Source organism: Ursus americanus, chromosome 8 (assembly GCF_024610735.1).
Source record: "Ursus americanus isolate L20-20 chromosome 8, mUrsAme1.1.p, whole genome shotgun sequence".
In the NCBI taxonomy this organism is placed as follows: Eukaryota; Metazoa; Chordata; class Mammalia; order Carnivora; family Ursidae; genus Ursus; species Ursus americanus.
Window position 1 is genome coordinate 72,723,631 of NC_142134.1, and position 17,844 is coordinate 72,741,474.

General features: G+C 48.3%; 1 long non-coding RNA gene across 1 annotated transcript; it reads left to right on the top strand.

The window, feature by feature from the left end:
- Positions 1 to 11,658: 11,658 nt before the first annotated feature.
- On the top strand, positions 11,659 to 17,366 carry LOC123775816 (uncharacterized). The gene is made up of 6 exons (XR_006775173.2): positions 11,659 to 11,766; positions 12,057 to 12,172; positions 12,341 to 12,417; positions 12,906 to 13,051; positions 15,185 to 15,499; positions 16,794 to 17,366. It is a non-coding gene; the product is annotated as an uncharacterized LOC123775816 (long non-coding RNA).
- The last annotated feature ends 478 nt before the right edge of the window (positions 17,367 to 17,844 follow it).

The window sequence follows — 17,844 nt, forward strand, 5'->3', positions numbered from 1 at the left end:
TCATCCAGAACAGAAACTGCACAGAAAGGGGGAGAATGGACATAGAGGGGAGCTTTTAAACAAAGAACTCTAATCACAAAAGAAATAAGAATCCAGAAAAGTAGACCACAATCATACAAAACTACTGTAAAAAAATATTAGAAAATGAGAATCAAAGCATGATTTCTGCTTTGGAGATTTCTGCTGATGAAGACTCTTACCAAGAAATTCAAATAAAAACCAGAAGAGCAACACAACAGTCTTTTCTGGTCTTCTTGAGTTTTTGTAGAGCTGTGTGATATGGTGTCCAATGGATACAGGAGATAAATACATAAATATGGAGAGACAGAGAGATAGAGATAGAGAGAGAGACATAAGACAATTGTATCATAAGCAGGGAAGGCAAAGAGACTTAACTGGGAGGGAGGCTTCACTCAAACTGATAGAATATCATCACCAGCAGACTGGGATAAGTTCATGTGCCCATAATGTAACACCTAGTGCAACCATCAGAAAGGCTATACAAAGAGAGTCAAAAACTTCCGTCCCAAGCTGGGGAAAGAACATTCTAGTCAGAGGACACAGAAAGTGCTAAGACCCTGAGTTGAAAAAGTGCCCCAAATCATGCTAACACTACAGATAAATCATGATGAAATTCTAAAAAATGTTTGAGGGATCTATGGTAAGGCAGGGAAAAGAAAAGGTAATTCAACAGAAGGAACAAGCCAAAAATATATATATATGGCAGACGTAAGCTTGAAGATATACCCATAATTAAAGATGATATTCTCACAATGACTAACGATATAGATGGAGGACGGATGGGTTCGGGGATGGGGAAGGGATGGGAGTGGATGTATCTCCAAGGGCGACACGAGGGATCTTTGTGATAGGGAATAGTTCTGCCTCTTGATTGCAGCAGTGGTTACACAAATGCACACATGGGAACAAGGATGTGCAATTGTACACACATCATGACAAGGCCAACTTCTGGACTGATACTGTGCTGTCATTCCATACGCTGCAACCACAAGGGGAAACTGGGGGAACATCAGACTTCTCTGTAATGTCTTTGCAACTTCCTGTGAATCTATAAGTATTTTGAAATAAAAAGTTAAAAATAAATAATAATGTTTAAACAGGGAGAGAAGAGAGTTGTGGAAAGTAGGATAACTCCTTTAGACGTTAAGATACCTTTTAAAACTGATATAGAAGATAGTGGAGTAGGAAAATAGAAAATTGGTGGAACTATAAAAAGTATTAAAACCAAAAGAACTACTAGATTAAAAATGAAACTTTTTGTAACTACTAAAAGAAAAAAAGGACAATACACCAAATAGAGAAGGAAACACAGTAAATATAATGTAATATATATACATATGTATGTAATATAAGGTAATAAGAACAAGAAACAACAAGTGTTGGCAAGGATGAGGAGAAAGGGGAACCCGCATACACTGTCGGTGGGAATGCAAGCTGGGGCAGGCACTGTGGAAAATAGCATGGAGGTTCCTCAAAAAGTTAAAAACAGAACTACCCTATGATCCAGCAATTGCATTACTTGGTATCTATCTAAAAAATACAAGAACACCAAATCAAAGGGAGACATGCAGCCCTATGTTTATAGCAACATTATCTACAGTAGCCAAGATACTTCCGGAAGCCACCCAAGTGTCCACTGCCAGATGAATGGATAAAGAAGATGTGGTGTATATACACACGGAAATATTATTCGGCCTTAAAAAAGAAGAAATCTTGCCATTTGCAACAATATGGATGGAGCTAGAGAGTATAACGCTAAGCAAAATAAGTTAGAGAAAGACAAATATCGTATCATTTCACTCACATATGAAATTTAAGAAACAAAACAAACAAGCAAAGGAAATAAAAAAGAGAGAGAGAGAGACAAAGCAAGAACCAGACTTAACTATAGCAAACACACCGCTGGTTACCAGAAGGGAGGCAGGTGGGGGGCGGGGGAAACAGGGGATGGGGATTAATGAGCGCACTTGCTGTGATGAGCACCGGGCAACGTATAGAACTGCTGACTCACTCTATTGTACGCCTGAAACTAATATGACACTGTAGGTTAACTATACCGGAATAAAATAAATGGTAAAAATAATATAAGGTAATAAGACAAAATTGAGCCTGAACATCTTAATCATATCAATAAATGTGATTGGACTTAACTCACCTATTAAAAGGAAATTCTTTCAAATCGGTTTGTAAAGCAAAACCCAACTCTATACTATACTCAGGAGACACTTTAAATGAGGGATTCAAAAGTACTATGGAAGCAGCGATGACAAAGACTTCGCAGGCAAATGGAAATAATCAAAGGAAGCCCGTTGCCTCTGCTGGGTGAGCGGTGTCAGAGCCGGGCTCCGAGCAGGCTGCCTGGGTGAGAATTCCTGCCCAGTGCTCCCCCGTGGGCTCCTACTCCTCCCCTCTCCTTTTCTTCTGCTTCAGCCATGGTGCCCTAGCTCTTCCTCAGGAATCTCCTACTCTCCCACGTGGGTGCTTTCTGCCTGAATCACTCCTTGTCCAGCTACCCACTTAGTTTGCTTCTCGGCTTTTTCACACTTCTGCCCTAAAGTCTCCTTATCAGGAAGGAAGTATCTAACAGCTACATGAAATAACTCCTCCTTGCCCTGAACCATAAAATAGCCATCTCCATAGCACTTATCACCACTTGACATATGACAGGTATTAGTCAGCTTGGGCTGCTGGGACACAATACCACAGATGGGGTGGTTAAGCCACATATTTCATATTTCAGATGTTCATATTTCTGAAAACTAGAAGTTCCCAGTCAAGGTCTGGGAGGGTTTGATGTCTGGTGAGAGTTGTTCTCCTGATTTGTAGATGAATCTCTGGTTTCTTCACTCCTCACATGACCTTTCCTCTGAGCTGGGGGAGAGGGAGAGGGAGAGAGAGGGAGAGAGAGAGGGAGAGAAAGAGAGAAGGAGGGAGACAGAGGGAGAGAGAGACAGAGGGAGAGAGAGGGAGGGGGGGAGAGAGAGTGAGGGAGAGAAAGAGAGAGAGGAAGAGAGAGAGAGAGAGAAGGAGAGGGAGGGAGAGGGATGGAGGGAGACGGAGGGAGAGAGAGATCTTCCTATTTTTATAAAGCCACCAATCCTATCAGATTAGGACCCTACACTGTGACCTCATTTAACCTTATTGATCTCCATAAAGGCCCTATTTCCAAATAGAGTCACATTAAGCTCAGGGCTTCATACATATTTGAGGGGGATACGATTCAGTCCACAGCTTAATCTATTTATCTTTTTATCATCTGTCCGATGCATGTTCCACGAGGCCGAGAACCTATGGACATTGTCCTCTGCTTCATCTCTACTGCCTCGGACACGCGCTGACACAACGAGAGCTCAGGAAAACACCGGGAACTCGGGAACGCACACGCACAACATCACCGGATGATGTTTCCCGTGTCCTTGCCCTCCCTAATCTTCCCTTTTCTCATGTCTCAAAAGAGGATAATAAGTATACGTACCTCACAGCTCTGTTGTAAATGTTAAAGGAGAGGATTCCTGCAAAGTGCCTCGCCTTGTACCTGACAGGTGGAAAGAGCACAGTATCGAGCAGTTATTTCTGTTACGATTATTGTTGTTACCAGTATTAGGATTATGTTGAAGCTAATCCTCTACGGTCTTCTCCAGTCCCCCTCGGAGCAGGACTAAGTGGTGGAGGCAGGGCCCGCCGGTGCCAGCTCGCTCCAGGGGGACGGGGGTCATCGTTGTCACAAGGTGTCACCTGTGCGTGCTCTTGGTTTTCGTCTGTAGTTTGAGATGTAATTTGGCACGGTTCCTTGGTTTTATAATCTAGATGGGTAGTTAATATCCTGACCCCGACCCTTGTTTCAGGTTTCACAATGTCGCTATTATCTGTTCTCTACCCACATCGCCATTTCCATGGGATGTTGGGAGGCTTCCTGTGTGACTGGCGGACAGGTGGGGCGGGATGGAAGGAGGGGAAGATGCCTTCTGCACAGATCTTCACCGGAATCCGCTTAGCTGGGAAGACCCGGGCAGTCCAACCCATTACAAGGCCTGTGGCCAGGCATGCCCCCACTCCAAGACCTCCCCAGGAAAAGGAAAAAACAAGTGGATGGGCTTGTCCAACCCTCAGACTCGCCAGCTGCTGCTCTCACTTCTCTTTATTTTATCTCAGGGAACAGACAACATCTTCCTGCTGCCACTGCCTGTCCCCCAGTCCTCGCCGCCCCACACAAACACTTCACAGAATTCTTGGTCACAAAGGAGGCCTGGGCGAGTCTCCACTCTTTGAACCTTTGTCTTGGGGAAGAATTAATCGTCGTTAGGAAGCAGCTGAGATTTGTGAGTGCACACATAGCCCGTCATACTTGCAGAACTGGAGAACTGTCCAGTTATATACTGGGGATGCAGGGCGGAGGCTGTCCCCAGCACCGGCAGACAAAATATCTTTCTAGAACATTCAGCTCCATGGTGTTTCTCTGTTTCAGTCAGCTAATCCAAAGGGTGTTGTCTGCTTTTCTGCACAGAAGGCAACCACGCCTGTGCAGACTCCTGGCCCCGAAGCTGGGCTGGTCCACAGAGACAGGTGAGTGATCTTCAGCGTGGGATCCCGAAGCTTCTTTGATAGCTACTCAGCTCTCCCCTGTTTTTTGTTTTGGGGAATAGAAAGATTGATAAGCAGTACTTCCCTTCTGAGGACAATCACCTTGAGGAAAGACAAACTTTGCGGAGTACCTTAAAATACAAACAAAACAAAAGACGTGAAAAATCAACCTGATTGCTACCGCTATTACTTCACACTGCCAGGAGATGGGGCCACATCTATTTTTCTATATTCTGCAAACTGCACTTACTGTGGGGGAAATACGTGTTGGTAGGTTCATTCCACAGCGAATGATTTAATCTTGGCTTTATTTTTGCACTCTGTTCTCCTTCCTCCCTCCCTCCTTCCCTCCCTCCCTCTCTTCCTTCCTACCTCCCTTCCTTTCTCTTTCTTTCTTTCCTTTTTTTTTAATTACTGCTTTATTCTTAGGAAGCCATTAGAGAGCTCCCTCTTTTTTTTTTTTTTTTTTAAGACAAAGAAGGACCACTCCTTGTTTGACTTTGAAAATGACTAAAATAGAAGCCATGGCCTTTCCCCTAGGGTGTTACTTCCTTCAGTTTTCTACTCAGAAAAATAAAAGTTAAGAACATCTGTTATACTTATTTAGTAGAGCCTCATTTTAGGCCATCGAAAGCACTGGAAGAAAGGTGGAACGAACACCAGCCAACAAAGAGTTATTATCTGTCCTCCAGAACCCAGCTTGGGAGCCCTCATTATCACACCACTCCCACGTTGGGAGGTAGTTCGACAAAAGGTACCCAAGCTAAGGCTGCTGCGAGCTTGTGGTGGGGGAAGGGGGATGTCTTGAAGGATGAGCCGGAGGTGGGAAATTGGCAAGAACTGGAGAGAAATGCTATTTTTTTTTAAGCTTTATAATTTACTGTATTCATCCTCTGAAATGCTCTATTGTATTTTTTTCTCCATAAAAGGCCTAATTTCCCCCTTCATTCAATTCCTCTGCCCTAGTTTAAGAAAGAAAAAAAAAACCCAATTGATTGGAATCAAGGGCAGTGATAATTTCCATGACAATATCAACAGTTTTTAAAATCAGGCTCACAAGTTCTGAGCGAAATTACCCCGTGGCTCCTGGAAAATCGGCCTCACAAGAGCAGCTTTTGCTAAACGCTAATCTGGTTTCCAATCAGGCCACAGCCCACAGAGAACCCCTGTTAGCAGTCAGGGAAATCGTTTGATGGGTTTGATTGCATGGCTGGGCCAGCCCCCCCCCCCCCCCCCCCCGCAGTCATCTGGGCAACCCCGGATGTAAGGAACTTACAGACGTTACTGTGTGGCTTTGCTCCCATGATGGAGGTTAGCGGGCAAATGGTCTGGCTGTGGTTAAATCTTGCTTGTCTTGGAATCACTCTCTGATGATAACAGTTCTCTCTGAATGGAATTGCCAGCTTCCTCTGTTCATCTTTCCCACTGAAAGCACTCTGGTGTCCCTTCGTCTTTGGTTTGCATAGTTGTGTATAAGAGATTCACTGGCTAGAAACACCTGCTTTGTGTATCTTGGTTTGCAGGCTGGTTTCAGGAAGGTTCTTTTGAGCTCAGTTCAACACTCTGAGTTCTGAGCCATGTTGTGGTTTACCGGAGGGGGTCAGCGGTGTTGCCAGAAACGCGAAACCATCAGAAGATCAGGTCTCTTTAAATCCCTGCAAGCCCAGTGTTCCTCCAGGTTCCAAACAATAGAATCAGAGAGATAAGAACATTCGCCAGCCAGCCCTAGATAATACAGACACCCCTATCCAAGCTTTTCATTCCTAAAGGAGATTAACGTTGACTATCTGGCAGACCCACCTTCGCCAAACAGCTCTTCACACCCTACACTTGGCTTTGTCATTTGCTCTGTCTTCTTATCGCAAGGCAGGCAAAGTGTGGGTGTGTCCCAGCTCCTAACCTCTCTCCCTAGACAACTCAAAAAAAAAAAAAAAAAAGCAATAAATGGTTAAATCACAGACTTCAACTCACATCTCAAGTTTATTCATGACCATGTGATCTTAATGCAAGGCTTTATCCTTGCCCATGGAATGGGAATGACTTGAATATGTACGGTTAACACAGTACTGGCACGTAGGGGGTTTCAGTACATGTTAGCCATTATTCTCCTTCATCCTCATCAACAGATAAACAATGGAAAAGCTGGAAGAGACTTTAGAAATAATTATCTAGTCCAGTAATTTTCAAATATTTTAAAACCGTAGACAGTGTTTTAATTTACTGTGGACAAGAGCATCGCCCTGGGAAATAAATCCAAGAGGAGCATTTTTGCAGCGGTATGAGGACTCAGAAAATGGGAGGTCCTACCTGCTTGGGTGTCCCTCCTCCCCCCCTTCTTCCGACAGTCTTGAAAAGGTCTCTAGAACGCTAGGAATTCCGAGGCTTAGACTTTGACAACCACTCATCTAGCCCAATTTCACCATTTTAAATAACACCCCAAGAGGAGGAAGGAGGCTTGCGTATGGTCGTATAGCTAGAGAGACCCGCTCTGACCTGACAGGTCTTACACGGCCTTGGACTAGGGCACTGGCCATACCAGTGAACGGTATGATCTTCACCTACTCTACTTTCTGAAACTAGAATCAGGGCTTATGATCTTATGACAAGCAACATATTTTGCCTCAAAATGGTCCTGGAAAATTAGAGATGTTTGGTCACAGTCAATGCAGGTCAGCTGTTACTCTCCTCCAGGGCTAGTAGCGGAGACCAGACACCCTCCCAATGGTTGGCTAAGGCATTCATGGCTTAAAACGCAATGTGTGGTCCAGACAGTATTATAGGATTCCTAAAGTGGTAACAATCTGGAAAGGTTGGGGCACACAGGGAATGCTCCCTGAAGGGTATTGTACCTAAGATAGCCCTAGAAGGAAGTCTCAAGCACTAGCAAATGGAAAAGAGATAAAGGCCGTTCACTGCAGATGACATTCAACAGGAAATGTTATGGGAAACACAATATATGTGGAAAGCTGAAGAAAGTTGTAGAAACAACCAGCTTGGCAGGGGATGAGGATTCTACTAGAGAAGCTGAGGTATAAAAAATCAGACAACTGCCATTTGGAATTAGAGAGAGAGAATGGGAAGGAGAGGAAGAGAGAGAGAGAAGGAGGGAAGAAGAACAGTGTGATTTTATAAAGTTAAAACTCTAAAACAGACCTCTTATTTTCTTACAGAAGTTCTCCTGTGCCCCAGTGACATTGCCAAATTATGTTCCTGGCGTGAGTAAGTCAGAACTGGCATCCTGGCAGGGTGGAGTGGTAAAGGTAGAAGAAGTAGGCTTCTTGTTGGGATCACATCACCGATAGAACCCGATAGAAGCAGTAAGCCACAGAGGAGATGAAGCCTGCCATTGGAAGATACAGAGGAGCAAATCTAGTCAGTGACTTATCACGTGGACAAGAAGAGACAAGAACAGTGGTGAACCTGGAGGGGAGAAGGTGAAGGAAAACCAGAAGGTACCTTGACACCAAGTGGAAAGGGGACAAAGAAACCTTTATTCAAGGACCATGGTTCCAAACGCCTTCCCACCCTGGTTTGAATTAGGTCTCCTTTGAAGTCAGTGCCAGACACCTTCCTAAAGCTCTTCGGTCTGAGGGTGGTGCCCTCAGGACCACTACCTTTTTCTAAAATTTAAATCCAAGTTAGTTAATATAGAGTGTAGTATTGGTTTCAGGAGTAGAATTTAGTGATTCCTCTCTTACACGCAGTGGTCATCCCAACAAGTGCCCAGCCTTAATGCCCATCACCCATTTAGCCCATTCCCCACCTCCCTTGCAGCAACCTTCAACTTGTTCTCTGTATTTAAGAGTCTCTTACGGTTTGCCTCCCTCTTTGCTTTTATATTTTATTTTTCCTTTCCTTCCCCTATGTTCATCTGTTTTGTTTTTTAAATTCCACATGTGAGTGAAATCATCTGATATTTGTCTTTCTCTGACTGACTTATTTCATTTAGGATAATACCCTCTAGTTCCAGCCATGTTGTTGCAAATGGCAAGATTTCATTCTTTTTGATTGCCAAGTAATATTCTGTTATAGATAGATAGATAGATAGATAGATAGATAGACAGACTCATATACATACCACATCTTCTTTATCCATTCATTAGTCAATGGACTTTTGGACTCTTTTCATAATTTGGCTATTGTTGACAGTGCTGCTATAAACGTTGGGGTGCAGGTGTCCCTTTGAATCAACACTTTTGTACCCTTTGGATAAATATCTAGTAGTACGATTGCTGGGTCGTAGGGTAGCTCTGTATTTAACTTTATGAGGAAGCTCCACGCTGTTTTCCAGAGGGGCTGCACCAGCTTGCATTCCCACCAACAGTGTAAGAGGGTTCCCCTTTCTCTGCATCCTCGCCAACATCTGTTGCTTCCTGAGTCGTCAATTTTAGCCCTTCTGACTGGTGTGAGGTGGTATCTCATTGTGGTTTGATTTGTATTTCCCTGATGCCGAGTGATGCTGAGCATATATGGGTCTGTTAGCCATCTGGATTTCTTCTTTGGAAAAGTGTCTATTCATGTCTTCTGCCCATTTCTTAACTGGATAATTTTTTGGGGGGTGTTGAGTTTGGTAAGTTCTTTATAGATTTTGGATGCTAGTCCTTTATCTGATATGTCATTTGCAAATATCTTCTCCCATTCTGTCAGTTGTCTTTTGGTTTTGTTGATTGTTTCCTTCACTGTGCAGAAGCTTTTTATCTTGATGAAGTCCCAATAGTTCATTTTTGCTTTCGTTTCCCTTGCCTCCAGAGACATGTCTTGTAAGAAGTTGCTGTGGCTGAGCTCAAAGAGGTTGCTGTCAGGACCACTAACTTACTTTGAACTTGGGTAACCTCCAGATAAAAGCCAATGGTTGGACATGAGGGGTCCAGACCAGGGCTAAGCAGACACCAGATTTGAATTCCTAGACGTTTTCTCAAGTTACCAGCATCTGTCCTCTGGTTCAGGCCCCAACAGTGTGGGCCAGGGCCGCCCACCACCCACCACCATAGCTAAACATCAGTTATTAATCCCGTGGTGTTCATCATTGTGATATTCGTCAGCTATAAAAGTGGTAATGATTATAATACAAATAACAACAATAGCTATCACTCTTTGGGTGTGATTTAGAAACCAAAGGCTATGAAAGCCGTCTACAGATGATTTAGCAACTGACTATTCCTTATATTCCTTTTAGTGGCTCCAGTTTGAATTCTCAGCTCACAAGATTTTAAGACCTCACGTGTTTGGAGGTTTGTTTCAAAACGAAGAGTCCTATCTGGGAGTCAAAAATCCCAGCTTCTGATTCCAGCCACACCTTTCTTGCTCTGTGATCTTGGCTAGGTAACAGCTCTGAGCCACAATTTCTCATAAGAAGGAGAGCGGACGACGTAAGCTGTGTCTTTCCCAGGTTTGTGGTGAGGAGCAAAAGAAGGAAAGACGTTGAGAGTACACTGGTACATACATGTACTGATGAGAAGCTCACAGAAGGTACACGACCACTTGTTTCGAAATCGCTCATGACACCTGCCAAGCTCCTGCTCTGTTTACTGTAATTACTGTTCGGTGTTGCGGCCAACCTTGCACGTGAAAGGCCACTCTAGGCAATTGTCCAGAATAACATTTATATAAATTAAAAACAGATTCAAGTTTACTTTCCTCAGAATAACGTAGATTTCAGTGAAAATCATTCGGGGGCTTCAAACAGCGAAGGTGTTTCTCTTGCTCGAATGACATGCTCATCATAGGGCTCTGCTTCTCGAGGCGGCCAGCGGCTTCAGGCTGATGGAACGGCCGCCTTCTCCAACGGGCTGGCCACTGTGATCTGATGGTCTGGTTCCTGCAATTGCATTTCAGCCTGGACCTGACCTATCTCACTCTGTTCACTACTTGTTGGCCAAAACGGACCGCAGGGCCCTCCCAGCCTCACGAAGCCAGCAAGTGAGAGCTGTCCCCCCGGGGCCCCAGAGGGCCGAGGGCGGGGAATCCTCAGCCACCCACAGACAGCCTCTATTGATCCCTGCAGGTGTAGTGCTTTGATTCAGTGATGGGCTCACCCATCGCTCATTTTATGGACTGAGCATTCCTTGAGCACCTGCTGTATGTCGGGAATGGTGCCTGATGGGGTTGCTACGAAGTCATAGACAAGCTCTCTTCCTTCGAGTGCAGGGTTTAGAAACACGCTCTGCACGGAGGGTACGTGAGCTTCAACCAGCCGCTTCATCCCACCTGAGGAGAGAAGGACGGATTCCTGCAGGTGGTCCAAGGTCAGTCCTGTTAGTCAACAGTGGAGAGGCAGGGGAAGAGAGGCGTTCCGGCAGGAGGGACGGTGCTAGCCAGGAGAGGGGGGTGCCGGCACCATGCGTGCAGGTGCTCTGGACAGAACAGGTTGCTGAGGGTCAGCTGTGAGGCAGGATGGCCGGGACAGGGATCCTGAGTGGACCAAGGGCCGGTTAGGAGGTGGTGACAGCATCCAGGGAAGAGAGAGAGGCCTGTTACAGGGCAGGCGGTGTGCGGATGGGGGGAAATGTTCAAGAAACCATGGAATGCTGGCCTCCAGCTCTGAGCTTCCCCAGACACAGCAGAGCAGAGAGGGAGGGAAATCGCCCTCAGCCAGCAAGAGAGAGACCTGGCCGCTGCGTCCCCCCCCTTAGAAGCTGGACTTCTGGCTTCAAGCCCTGCTTCCCCACGTCTGGCTGTGTAACTCCGAGCAAGGTATTTGGCCTCTCTGTGCTTTCATTTCCCGTCTGCAGATGGGAATAATGATAGACAGCTCATATCTAGGAGATGACACAAGTTAATACGTGGAAGGGCTCCAGGCAGGGACTGTGGGGTGTGGCTGGGGCTGCAGAGTGTGGACTAGAATTCCAGGGAGGTTCCCGCCTCTCCCAGCCAGGCCAGGCCTGTTCTGCCAGCTGAAATGTCAGCATGGGCGATTCCTGTCTCAAGTCCCCGCGGACAAAAGACGGTTTGCGGCCGCCTGGGGACCTGAGCAGTGTCCTTTTCTGTTTGCCTCACAGAGGCCTTCCTTTTCTGGCCAGCAGGGTGGGCGGGCTCTGAGCAGGGGGCCGTTTTTTGCTGAGTCACCCTGCCCAACCACCCTCACGGCGGGCCACCGGTCCCCAGGCTCCTCGCAGGAGGAGCCAGCAGGGGGGCCCCCCCAGAGCTGTTTCTGTTCTTGGGGAGGTGGGTGCTGCGAAGAGCATTTTATGTGGGGGGGGGGATCAAAAAGCCTTCCGAAGAAACAACAGAGGTTTTTTATGGGCATGGTGGGCTGTTTGCCAAAGCCTGGCCTGCTGAATCATGCCAGGAGAGGAGGGCCTGTTGCCACGGGGGCTGTTTGCCCTGAATTAGCATCCGTGGAAGGGAACAGGAAGCAGGAACCCAGGAGGGCCTGGGTTCCTATCCTGTTTTTACCACTTAAGGGAGATGAGCCTTTGGCAGAAGCTTAGAGACTTTCTATTTCACTTCCACAGCTGCACACGCTGAATGATAATAGTTGCTGACCTTTTGTGAGCACTTGGTATGCCCGTTGAACCTCTGAGGACGCGGACTCTCAGAGAGGTCAAGTCACGTGTGCAATCACACAGCGGTAAGTGGCAGGGCAGGCTGCCTGACGCCGGGGCCGCTCGCAGCAGGTGCACCTGGCAGGAGGCCGAGGGGGCGGATGGGTCCGTCTGCAACAGTGGGTCTCACGCCTAGTGGGTGTGCAAGAAATGGCCTCGGTCAGTGTTATTGCTATCATGTACTTTTTCAACAGATGTGTTCCTTGACACCAAACAGTAGAAACACAACATAGGAACATGGTTTCCTGGGCTGGCTTCGGTGCTGAATGAGGTGAGGGCTCGTCCTGCCTCGTGGCCCACACATCATTACGACGTGGAGGGTCTGTGGGCAGAGGCCACAGGGGTGAGGACACACCCAAGCCTCATGCTTCATCCGGGTTCTGTTTGCTTCTGGACTGTCTTGGGCTGACCTTGCTTTGAAGCAGAGTGACCTTCAGTCTGCATGTCCTTATTTTTGTGGTTCAGGCCTGAAGTGTGTAGGTTGTAGGAATTGCATGGATTCCCAACAGGCTTACCGCATTTAAAATGCCCTTGACAGGTGTGTGACACCTACTTTTCTAATTCCATGTGGGTCAGATACAAGGAGTTCTCACCCCTCAGAGAGCAAGAATTTTTCTAAATCAACTGGGAACGGGGCTATTTTGCTTGTCAGCTTGTGGCCCCATAATACCAAAGCTGCTGCTGCTTCTTCTCCCCGCCCCCCTTTTTTAAAAGAGCTTCCAATAGGAGATTTGTTTTTCTTGCTGTTTTCCCGTATAGTCCCCGCAGAACCAGTCCCTGCTGCTGTAGCCAAAAGCGCATTCTTCACTTGGTCACCGTCAAAATCAAATTACCTAGCAAGCAGGGGCTGACGAGGCCTGTCACTACACAAAGTTAATTAAAAAAAAAAAAGAAAGAGAGAAAAGGTAAGTGACCCAGTTTCCTGTGGCCTGTCACTTGAGCCATCCCTGTTTCTCACCGCCCCCCTCCCATGTGCACTGGAGATGCCCGAGGACGAGGCCAGGCTGCTCTGTAGGTAACAGGGAGATGGGCTGGCAAGACTCGCAGCTGGAGCTTGGGGTCTGCCTACCATTTGGGCTCCGGTCGGAGTCCCTGTCGAGACCATCAGTCTTCGGCTCACGGCTGTGTTTCCTCGGGGGGGTTGCATTTTCTTGTTCTGTTTTGTTCAGCATGGCATTCAAGATTCCTTCACAGAGATCTGTGTCGGGGCAGGAAAATACTACGTGAATTATGTCCCCGTGAAGTCACCATCTGGCCAATATTCATCTTGCAGCTCGGAATACCAAAGCCATCCTTTGGCACAGATGCTGGGCCAGATCAGCGCGCAGAAGTGACCGAAGTCACAAACCAACACGCCACCCAGTGTCATTGATGCACCTGTGGCCACTTCAGCCTTCCATCCCGCACTGGCACAATGCTTGGCTTTTCCTTTTCGCGTGTGGCATTTGGTGTTGTTTTTGTCCCTCTGGGGCGGGGAGGGAGGTTTTGCCGTTTGAATCAGGTCCTGCATCTTCAGAAGTAATTAAGTCACCGTCACGGGGCTGGTAAAAATGGGGGTGTTTGTGCGTGTTCGAGAAGCTGCATCACATGCGAACAATGCAACACTGAGCGGCTTTCTGCGGCTTGAAGAGGCCATTGTCCTGTGTGTCTGGACTCCGCTCTGCTGTTGGCGCTCAGTGGCTCCGGAAGCCCAGCCCCAGCCGCTGGTCTCCTGGTGGCTCTGTGCCAGATGCCAGAAGGGAAGGGACCCCAAGCCTGGAGAGAGAAAAGACAGAACACAGAACAGCCTATCATGACTTCCCTGTGAGCAGGGGGGGATTTCACAGCTGCCTTCCTCCCTTCTCACACTGGTCCTGCCCGGTGGGTGCTGGTGCTGTTTTAAAGGGGGAAGGGGATGGGAGGGAAGCGTCCCATCCCCATGCATTTGAAATTCTGGGAAGCCATGAATGCTCTCTCCGGGCAGATACCAGCGAGGGTTCAAATACGGGACATGAGGAGGAGCAGAAGTTGCGGGATCGCCAGCAGTGATGGTGACTGCTGGTCCCGACAGGGTGGGGGTGTCTGAGGGTCGCCGCAGGCTCCTTCCATCCCAAGAGCCGGGTAGGGTGTGGGGTGAGGAAGGGCCTTGCTCTGGTTCAGCAACATGCAGGGGCGGTGACCCAGGCCCCTGGGCAGTGCACACAGGGGAGGGGCAGTGCTGTCACGGTGACCTTGCTGCGGGCGGTGCAGCCTGGGGCATATGGCAGCCCAGATTCTGCTTCCCTGTCACGTCACTTCTGCACGGAAATAGCAGAACTGCAGGCAGCAGTTAAAGGTTTCAAAAGCCCTTGAGTGTCGTTAGGGGGTTGTCACTGCCTTTTTCTGAGCTCCGCGATGAATGGCTCCCAAATGTCTCTTATCAAATTAAAGCTCCTTATCCCGGGCTAGAGCTTCCTCCGCTAACTGGCTCCTGCCCACCCGACTAACCCAGGCTTATTCTGAAGCACCTTGTCCCGCGGCCTGAGCTGCCTCTGTGAAGCCTTCTCCTTGCCAGCTGTCTTCGGGTCCGTTCCGGGCAATAGCTGTGCATTGAACTTCTGCCCCAGAGCCAAGCCCTGATAGAAGGGGAGGTGGGTTCGGTAATGAGTCAGATGGCGTCGAGTCACAATACAGAAAGCATTTCTGAGTGTCCGAGAGAGGAGGTGATAGTTTGAGTTTCAGTCCAAACTCAGGAGCTAAGTCTGCTCGGGCGAGTTACTTAAACTCTCCAGCCGTCTCTTTAGGAGGCCCAGGAGTAAAATGGGGAAAATAATGCAGGGTTGTTCTAAGAATGGAATGAGGACTTTCTCTATCTAACTATTGATCATGGTATATTTCACATATGTATTTCACACACACACACACACACACACACGCACACACACACGGCCCTCAAGGGCCCCTTGTTACTTTCACTGCAGCTCAGATGGGCCATGAAGAAAGAGCAGTCATCGTTGCCTACAGAAGCCTGCAAAGTCCTCATCCGAGGACAGACTCGAGACTGTTTTCTCTTCTTCCAGCAGACGCGAGAGCAAAGGACAGTTCTGGGCAGGGAATGGCAGCCACAAAATCAGGGAGGCGGGAATCAGCCCAGCATGTTTCCAGAGAGACATGGACCGCTGGAGCCCTGGTTGCTGGGGGCCGAGGTGGAAGATGACCCTAGAGAGGCCTTTGGTAGCCAGGCTGACACCCGCCAAGGCCGCCAGTCCCTGATTTGTCAGGCTGCTGCAAAAATGCTCGTCCTCCGTGTTCTCTGCTGTGTTGGTTTCGGCCCTCCTCCTCCTCCTCAGACTGCGGGCGCCCAGCTTTCCCATTAAGCCTTGCCTGCGTCCAAGGTCAGTACAGCCCCTGGCACCGCTCAGGACTGGTTGCTTGTCACCCGTCACCTTGTGTGTGGAAACCTCATAGAGGACTTCGCCGGTGAGCACGTTGCCACCGCTCTTTGCATGCAGACGGAGCTTCATAAATGTTGCTTCAACAGGTGGACTCTTAATTAGTAGACAAGGAGTAGGGCTGGGAAGAACAGAGCCAGTTCTGGGAAGTAGAACCCCAATAAAGACGGACACCCTATTCTCTGGCGACCTCGCTTGAGTCATCAGCCTCTTTGATCCTAACGTTTTGTGTGATCAGTCCAAAGGCCACTTGTGCCTAAGGAGGTTCTGAGAAGTAGGGAGGAAGCTCAAGGACCTCAGGAGAGGTGTGCAGCCTGAGGGGAGCCCTTGTTTCCCCAACTACAGCTGCCAAAGTGCCCAGAGGGCTTGGAGTCCCCAGAGCTGCATACCTTCCCGCTCCCTCTCCAGGGAACAAAGGCCTAGACGGGGCCCCTGCACCGGCCATGCTGTGTCGATGTCACACTTTGGCCTGTTTTATCAGGAGGTGGTGTGTGCATTGGTAAGCAGAGTGGTTCTGATGGGAGGGAGCCTGGGGTCAGGACTGACACTTGACGAAATCCCCCCGCCAGTAAATGAGTGGGTGAGCTGGGACTGAAATGGAAGATTTTCTGACACCAGGCCCATGACCTTAAACCATCCCACCCAGCGAAGATGCCCAGTGTGTTCCACTTGGAGCTTGGAGCACCATGGTCCCCAAAGGGAAAAACATATAGAGTCAAGGGCCCCATGGGCACAAATCATAAAGACTAAAACTTGGGAACTGTAAGGAGGAGACGGGAGAAAGGAGTGGTGACACCTTAGCGTGGGTGGAGGGAAAGGCTCGGTGGAGAGTGGAGAGTTGGGGCTGCAGCAGTTAAATGTGGACCACCACGGCGGGGGGGGGGACCAGAGGGCATCAGAGAGGGCACGAGCTGGGTTCATGATTGTGAATGAGCAGTCACAGCTCCGTGAAGGGGTACAGGCACAAAAGCTACAGGGAGCCCTGCCTCTGCACAAAGGAAAGCAGGGTTCCTGACTTCGAGAAGAAGGGGCTGTCTCTCTTTAATTGCGCTCATGGAGTCAGGATGGGCATCTGGCTGATTCCAGAAAAGAAAGACTCAATGAGGAGTCTAGATGGGCTACAGAAAGAACATATCTTCACTTTCTTGCTTATCTGTCCTGCTATGTGCGATTGAGCTGGAAGGGCTTCTGGGTGTCCCTCCCTGCCGTGGACCCTCCCTCTTCTCCTTCTTCACAGCTTCTGTCTTGGCAGCCCAGAGGGACGGCCTCAGAGCCTTGAGCTTCCCGGCCTGCTGACTTTCTCCAGCCTGGAGCAGTGACGTTGGAGCCTCTGAGCATCAGGCCCTAAAGGTTCTTCACAGCCGATCCCCCACAGCACGAATTGACCTCTCCCTTGTTAGATCGCTGTCTCTGTATAACCTCACTGTGCTATTATGCCGGCAGGATCTGGTCCAGTTACTCAGTTATATTAAAGTCCTCATTGTTGGACTGAATGGTTCTGTGCCCCTCTCCCAAATTCATATGTTGATGCCCTAACCCCCAGTGTGATGGTATTTGGAGATGGGGGCCTTAAGGCAGTTATTAGTGTTAGACGAAGTCATGAACGTGGGCCCCATGTTGCACTTAGTAATGTTAGAAGGAGAGGAACAGTTGGATCACAGCTTCCCCTCTCTGCCATGTGAGGACACAGGGAGAAGGTCACTGTCCATGAGCCTGGAAGAGAACCCTCACCAGGAACGGAATCTGCAGACTCCTTGATCTTGGGTTCCCAGCCTCCAAAACCATGAGAAATAAATGTCTGTTGTTTAAGCCTCTCAGTGTATGGATTTTATTCTAGCAGCCCGAGGATGCATCCTCAAAGGATGAGGAAAGAAGGAAGAAAGGAGTTGAAAAGTAAGGGACAATCCAGAAATGTTAATTCTTGAGAAGGGCATCAGATGGGAAGATATGTGACCACGTTGACGCTTGGCCCTTGAGTTGACACTTGACCACGTTTGCACCCAAACTCAGCTGCCACACCTGCAATGTTGAATGGCATTGATTTGTGGGCCTGTATCCCCCTCAATAGACTCTGAGCTTCTTAGGACTGGACCTTGCCTTATTCATGTTTGTTCTCTGTGCTCACTACTGGCACATCATAGGGCCTCCGGAAGGGCCTGCTGAGGCGAACACACAGTATGGGGAACTCTAAGGTGCATCTCAGAGACATATCACTTTAGGACATAGACACCTCAGATCTAGCATAGCATTTAAGAGCATGGGCCCTGAATCCAAATGCCCAGGCGAGA